This window comes from Cherax quadricarinatus, chromosome 63 (genome assembly GCF_038502225.1).
Source record: "Cherax quadricarinatus isolate ZL_2023a chromosome 63, ASM3850222v1, whole genome shotgun sequence".
Lineage (NCBI taxonomy): Eukaryota > Metazoa > Arthropoda > Malacostraca > Decapoda > Parastacidae > Cherax > Cherax quadricarinatus.
The window spans coordinates 10298467-10304466 of NC_091354.1; positions in this window are offsets into that span (position 1 = coordinate 10298467).

Sequence of the window (6000 nt, forward strand, 5' to 3'; positions counted from 1 at the left end):
TCGTAAAATATTTCATGACGTCTGTTTCTAAAAACTGCAGCGATTTATATTGTAAATAAAAATTTTATAATCAACTAAATGTGGTGGTGTCATTTATCACTATGGAAATACAAAGCTGGAAGAAACTACCAGTGCTCAGAAACACAAGGTTATGGCAAAGGTAGCAAAGGTTATCAGGTATTTTGTGAGGCCAGAGACACAGGGCTAATAGAAGACCAACTGATCATTCGTCATCACAACTTGGTATCAAGAGTCAAAATTTTGGCTCTGGATCAAGAGCTATTTCTAAATAAAATAGGCAGTCATGCATGATATCGTGAGTGAGAGCGTGAGTGAGAGTGTGAGTACGAGTGTGAGTGTATGAATGAGAATGCTTTTATTTGAGAGAGAAGTTAATAGAACACCTCAGGTGAAAGATAAAAACGAACAATGAGAGAATAGCGATGATAAAGTTGAGAGTGTCGGTTTTTTCAATCATGCAGTGTATCCTGGGGAACATTGTTTATGTGATTCTATCTCTGTAGAGACTTCCATCATAGAGAGAAGGAGACGGTGGAGACACCTTTACCAATTCCATTCTCTTGGGATGCAATTTGTCTATGAAATGCCACTTCCGCTGTTGTTGTTGTTGTTGTTGTTGTTGTTGCTACTGCTGCTGCTGCTGCTGCTGCTGCTGCTGCTGCTGCTACTCATCCTCATCCTCATCCTCCTCCTCTTCCTCTTCCTCCTCCTCCTCTTCCTCCTCTTCCTGCTCCTCCTGCTGCTCCTCCTCCTCCTCCTCCTCCTCCTCCTCCTCCTCCTCCTCCTCCCACACTCGAGGTACTGTTAATATCTTGTCGACCACTTACTGACCGCTTAGTCTTCATCTTCACAAGCCCCAGAAGCTGTGTATCTGACCAGGGTCTCTAGCAAACTTCTCAAGGCACATACCCAAGTTGGATACTCTGCTACTTTTACCTTCCACAGCCTTCAAGCTGGTGAAAGCCTTTTTATCCAGGGAACTGGGGCAAACCTGACTGCCTCTTCTTCGGACGATGTCTGACCCCTGTGGATACATCACTTCTCCATGTGTACAGACATAATTCACTGGTCAACAACAACAACAAAAAGTCGTTGTCAAAGATATTTGGGTATTTTGGGGTTCCTGAATTCGGAAATGGCAGCAGTTTTTTCAAACTGCTCTAGTTTGTGAGATATTTCATACCTACCCTCAGTTAACAGGGTTTAGTAAAGAGTAGAATTTTATTTTTAAATTATTTAATATCTATCGAAAGGAGTTGTATCAACAACGACCACGTGACAATATTATGATTTTTATTTCGTTATTTTTTCCTGATAAACATGAGTTCTTCATGAACAGTCTGCTTAAACAATCCCAGTGCATTTTGCTACATTTGTGACAAATACTCTTTGCAAAAACAAGGAAAAAAAAATCAGATTTTGTAAAACAAGCTTATCTTGCTTGTTTTGGAGTGGCGCTTAGAGAACCAGACAAGTCTTGGGCTCCCCATGTGGTCTGCAAAACCTCTGTAGAATGATTACGACAGTGGGAGAATAGGCAAACAAAATATTTAAACTGTATGGTGAATGTGAAAAGTTTCAGTCGACACCAGAAAGTCAAGTGGGAATATCCTAATTTGGAGTCAGCAAGGATCACTGTGACACAGTGACGAAGTTACCATACCAGTGTTTACAACACTACCTGACCTTCCATTGTCAGATGTTGAAGAAACTCAGGGTTTAGGATGTAACACAGGTGATAGTGGAAGTGAATATGAAGTAAACATTTCAACACTCCAGAAGTTCTCCCCAAGAACTCAATGATCTGATGCGTGACTCAGTCTGTCAAAGTATGTGAACCTGTAGCATCCAGACTAAAAGAAAAGAACTATTTACAATAAGAAGTTAAAATAACATCCTATCGGACAAGAGAGGTTGAACTCCTTCCTAACTTCAGCCAAAATGAAAAACTTGTAGACTGCAATAACATCCCTGGACTTCTTTGAATGGGACTTGAATATCGACCAAGAGGTTGGCGCTGTTTATAGACAGTTCCCTTAGAAGCTTGAAATGTGTCTTATTGCACAATGGTAACCAATATGCATCTCTTGCAATTGTTCACTCAAAGCTGTGCTGATGACTAATATAGAAGAAAATCGTACAGCATTGTCATATGCAGTAATTAGTGGTATCTAAATTATCTTACTATGCTAATCTGTTATTGTATTGAATGAAGTACTAGTATTACATTATTTGACTTTTGCATGACCTAAAAAAATAATTTCAATGCGATTTGTAAGTTAGTCCACTTGATCAATATATTTTTTTTCCATCTAAAATGTTTTCAGTGGGATACCAAATTTATCAAAACTGTACCCAATCAAGCAAAACCAATGACATGTTCGGAATCAACAACAGACTTACCCAAAAATCGGTGTAATATCATTGGCCGGAAAATAAGTGTTGACCTCTGAGCTTCTCAGATCAACCCAGCGACATTTAAAATGAACCGCTGTCAAGGTTTTCTAACTGGTTGTCTTTTAGCAAGTGACTTATTTAAGAAGTTATTAAACTATGAAGGATAAGAGAAAGATTAAAGTGTTGAATAAAATAAAAAGTGAGGAGATGCAGTATTAGAGAACAATGAAAATGATGGGTGAGATGAAGGTGATGAAGGGTAAGAGGAAGATGAAGGGTTTGATGAAGATAGTGATAAAGAGTAAGAGAGAAAAGAATGGTAAGAATAAAATAATCGGTTATGACGGAGTGGACGAAAATAAAAATAATTAGTATAAAAAAAGTGAACGTGGAGGTGTTCCATAATGTCACTTGATCTCTGGGATGTTACAGATCTCTGGTGCACTCTACTCTCTCCTCCCTGTCTGTAGTAGCGGCCTTTGAAGCTCTCGTGGCTGTGGTCGGTCGAGCTCTCCATCTTGATCCAATTTGTCGTAGATAGGCTTATGTGGCGGGTAATTTTAGGTTTATTGGTAAGGTAGGGAAGGGAGGGAAATATACACAGATAAGCAGGGTGGAGAGAGATGAAAGGGAGGTGAGGAAATGGAAGGGAGATCAGAGGGAGGTACGTTTTAGATAAAATGAAATGAGAGATGCTGACACAGAAAAATAAAGTTGAACCTTCGATTCCCTTGCTCACCCTACCCTACCAGTTCTCCCTGTCAGTCTTCCCTACCAGTTATCTTTCCCTCCCTATTTATCTCCTTCCCTCCCCTTATATTAACCCCCTTGACTCTGGTGACAGTACTGGTACACAATACCGACAAGTTGATGAAGACGTTTCGCTAACCACTGCCTTTATCAATTCACTTCAATGCAAAAGTTAGAAAAGTTGCTGAAACTGGTGATGAGTTCCTCAGTCCAGCTGGATGAAGGTGGTAACCACCGTAGTCTTGATTAATTAGATTCATCAAGACTGGGGTGATGAACACTGTCATCAAGACTATGGTGGTGAACACTGTCATCAAGACTACGGTGGTGAACACTGTCATCAAGACTAGGGTGGTGAACACTGTCATCAAGACTGGGGTGGTGAACACTGTCATCAAGACTACGGTGGTGAACACTGTCATCAAGACTGGGGTGGTGAACACTGTCATCAAGACTACGGTGGTGAACACTGTCATCAAGACTACGGTGGTGAACACTGTCATCAAGACTATGGTGGTGAACACTGTCATCAAGACTATGGCGATGAACACTGTCATCAAGACTACGATGGTGAACACTGTCATCAAGACTACGGTGGTGAACACTGTCATCAAGACTATGGCGATGAACACTGTCATCAAGACAACGGTGGTGAACACTGTCATCAAGACAACGGTGGTGAACACTGTCATCAAGACAACGGTGGTGAACACTGTCATCAAGACTACGGTGGTGAACACTGTCATCAAGACAACGGTGGTGAACACTGTCATCAAGACAACGGTGGTGAACACTGTCATCAAGACTACGGTGGTGAACACTGTCATCAAGACTATGGCGATGAACACTGTCATCAAGACTTCGGTGGTGAACACTGTCATCAAGACTGTGGTGAACACTGTCATCAAGACTACGGTGGTGAACACTGTCATCAAGACTGTGGTGAACACTGTCATCAAGACTACGGTGGTGAACACTGTCATCAAGACTGTGGTGAACACTGTCATCAAGACTACGGTGGTGAACACTGTCATCAAGACTATGGCGATGAGCACTGTCATCAAGACTATGGTGGTGAACACTGTCATCAAGACTACGGTGGTGAACACTGTCATCAAGACTATGGCGATGAGCACTGTCATCAAGACAACGGTGGTGAACACTGTCATCAAGACTACGGTGGTGAACACTGTCATCAAGACAACGGTGGTGAACACTGTCGTCTAGGCTGAGGGACTGATTATTTCGTCTTCAAAACTGTCTCCAGATTCAACAGATTCAATAACTGACGTGATAAAGCCACTGGTCGGCGAAACATCGTCATAATAAAGATTCCGAAGTGCTGCTCAAGTTTCCCTCTTATTTCATTTCACTTCTTCTATGTCCTCCCTTTATTCTTTCTCCAAACTTCTTTCCAACCCCTCACTTCTCGTTTTTCACCAATTGCCTCTCTTCTCTCGTTCCCCTCATCTTCCTCCCCTTCCCCTCACTCCTCCACCGCTAATGATGCACGAAGCTTCACCTGGGTTGCCCTTGTTTGTATAATGCTAGGTTCTGGGATGTTATGTGCTGAGTGGTGCTAGGTGGTGGAGTGTACAATGCAGTGTGATGCTAGGTGCTGGCGTGTACGATGCAGTGTGATGTTAGGTTGCAGTGTGGTGCAGGGGTGTCCCAGGCTGGGTGGTGCAGGGGTGTCCCAGGTAAGGTGGTGCAGGGGTGTCCCAGGTAAGGTGGTGCAGGGGTGTCCCAGGTAGGGTGGTGTAGGGGTGTCCCAGGTAGGGTGGTGCAGGGGTGTCCCAGGCAGGGTGGTGTAGGGGTGTCTCAGGCAGAGTAGAGTGGAGGGGCGCCTCTTAATTAGATATGGCCCAGGGTAAGCAACAATGTACCAGATTTCTCTACCTCTCCCCAGCCAGGTAAGACTATCACACTGCTTCGGGGCAGGAGTGGTGGTGGTGGGTTGGTGATGGAGGGCTAGTCATGGAGGGCTTGTGATGGAGGTCTAGGGATGGAGGGCTGGTGATGGTTTAGTGGTGAAGGGTTGAAGGTGAAAGTTTTGTGGTGAAGGGTTGAAGGTGAAAGTTTTGTGGTGAAGGGTTGAAGGTGAAAGTTCTGTGGTGAAGGGTTGAAGGTGAAAGTTCTGTGGTGAAGGGTTGAAGGTGAAAGTTCTGTGGTGAAGGGTTGAAGGTGAAAGTTTTGTGGTGAAGGGTTGAAGGTGAAAGTTTTGTGGTGAAGGGTTGAAGGTGAAAGTTTTGTGGTGAAGGGTTGAAGGTGAAAGTTTTGTGGTGAAGGGTTGAAGGTGAAAGTTTTGTGGTGAAGGGATGAAGGTGAAAGTTTTGTGGTGAAGGTGAAAGTTTTGTGGTGAAGGGTTGAAGGTGAAAGTTTTGTGGTGAAGGGTTGAAGGTGAAAGTTTTGTGGTGAAGGGTTGAAGGTGAAAGTTTTGTGGTGAAGGGATGAAGGTGAAAGTTTTGTGGTGAAGGGTTGAAGGTGAAAGTTTTGTGGTGAAGGGTTGAAGGTGAAAGTTTTGTGGTGAAGGGTTGAAGGTGAAAGTTTTGTGGTGAAGGGTTGAAGGTGAAAGTTTTGTGGTGAAGGGTTGAAGGTGAAAGTTTTGTGGTGAAGGGTTGGAGGTGAAAGTTTGATGGTGAAGGGCTGGCTGTGGATTTATTTTATTTATTAAAAAAATTGGAACCACGAGCACTGTTCATGTTTCTGCCACATTACTCTGAATGATAGTTTTACACAGTGGGAACAAACATTAACTATACACAAGTAACCCGCACATAAAAGAGAGAAGCTTATGACGACGTTTCGGTCCGACTTGGACCATTTACAAAG